The following is a 1,710-nucleotide window of genomic DNA, read 5'->3' as shown; positions in this document are numbered from 1 at the left end:
TTGCTAAGCTGAATATGATACGGACTGAGATTTCAAATGAGCCCTCTGCCTTCCCACCATTTCCAATTATATTCCTTTATAATGGTGGAAGGAGTGCTATCTCTTTTCTCTGAGGAAGCAAAATGAAGAATTCAGTCCTGGTTGAATTTTGTGCCCACTCTGCTGCTCCTATATGGCAAAGGAGAAGGTGACTGATGGTGCTCAGGACAGTCCCTTCACTTTAAATTTCATTTAAATTTACATTTTCATTTACATTTTTAAAGTCTTGTCACTTTACATTTCACACTTCCATAAGTCAGCCTTGCCCCGCTGGTGATTTGCCTCCATCTTTTCTATCTAGTTATATGTTGTTAGGTGGCCTTGTATTAACCGGAATTGGTAGATAACTCCGTTAGGCTTCTTATGCAGATAACAAATTGTCTTAAACCTTGTTGCACAAGGAACTGCGTGCCGCTGTTCACGTGCTACCGAAAGTGGTTTCATTGCCTTGTGTGAAATCACRCTGTGCTCTGGCATTTTCATACGCTGACTCCAGTGCTAACAGGTAACAGTGCCATCTCTTGCATATTTAGGCAGCTACCTGGAGTCTGAGTTTGCCTTAAGGCAATGGTAGGTTTTTGGCTACAGAATCTTAAATACCATGTCTGTGTATACACCAGCATTTTTTGTCTTGGATTAGCAACATGATAAATAAAGAAGTACCTCTCTTTCAGTGGTTTGCAAGAATCATTTTGAAGACACATGTTTTCTCTTTGGCTTACTYCTCCTGATCTGATTGATGATAAAATTACCAGTGGCCTCAAGAGAAGTAGAAACTTTAATTGTAATTATGAATTAAATGAACTGAGGGAAGATGCATTTTCCCAGACAATAATATATAACTTGCAAGTTGGTTTATAAAGCTGGCACACCACATTCAGTGTACTGAAGTAGAAAAAAAAAAAAGTTTTCCTCATCTTAGTCTGATTCTTCTTTTCCTTACTCAGATGCAAATCAAATGTGACTCCACTGGAATTAATTCTTGATTAAGATCAGTGCATTTTTACCAGCATAAGCCAGGCAAAATATATCCCAAACATTTATCTGAGAGGAGAAAGAGATGGTCACTCCAGTCTTCAAAAAGCGCAAGAAGGAGGACCCAGGCAACTACAAGCCGGTCAGCCTCACCTCCATCCCTGGAAAGGTGAAGGAACAGCTCCTTCTGGTTGTCATCTCCAGGCATATGGAGGAAAAGAAGGTGATCAGGAATAGCCAGCATGGATTCACCAAGGTGAAATCCTGCTTAACCAATCTGACAGCCTTCTSYRATGGAATGACTGGMTGGGTAGATGRGGGGAGAGCAGTGGACGTTGTCTACCTTGACTTCAACAAGGCTTTGGACACTGTCTCCCRTAACATCCTCCTAGAGAAGCTCAGGAAGTGTGGGTTAGACAAGTGGACAGTTAGGTGGATTGAGAACKGGCTGAAAGGCAGAGCTCAGAGGGTCGTCATCAGTGGCATGGAGTCCAGTTGGAGGCCTGTGGCTACGGGCGTCCCCCAGGGCTCAGTACTGGGTCCCATCCTGTTCAGCTTCTTCATCAGTGACCTGGAGGAGGGGACAGAGTGCCTCCTCAGCAAGTTTGCTGACGAGACCAAGCTGGGAGGAGCGGCTGACACACCTGAGGGCTGTGCTGCCATTCAGAGAGACCTGGACAGGCTGGAGAGCTGGGC

The sequence above is a fragment of the Rhea americana genome, unplaced genomic scaffold, assembly GCF_003343005.1.
Source record: "Rhea americana isolate MKP2758 unplaced genomic scaffold, rheAme1 scaffold_244, whole genome shotgun sequence".
In the NCBI taxonomy this organism is placed as follows: Eukaryota; Metazoa; Chordata; class Aves; order Rheiformes; family Rheidae; genus Rhea; species Rhea americana.
The sequence above is the reverse complement of the archived record's forward strand: the minus strand, read 5'-3'. Positions refer to the sequence as shown.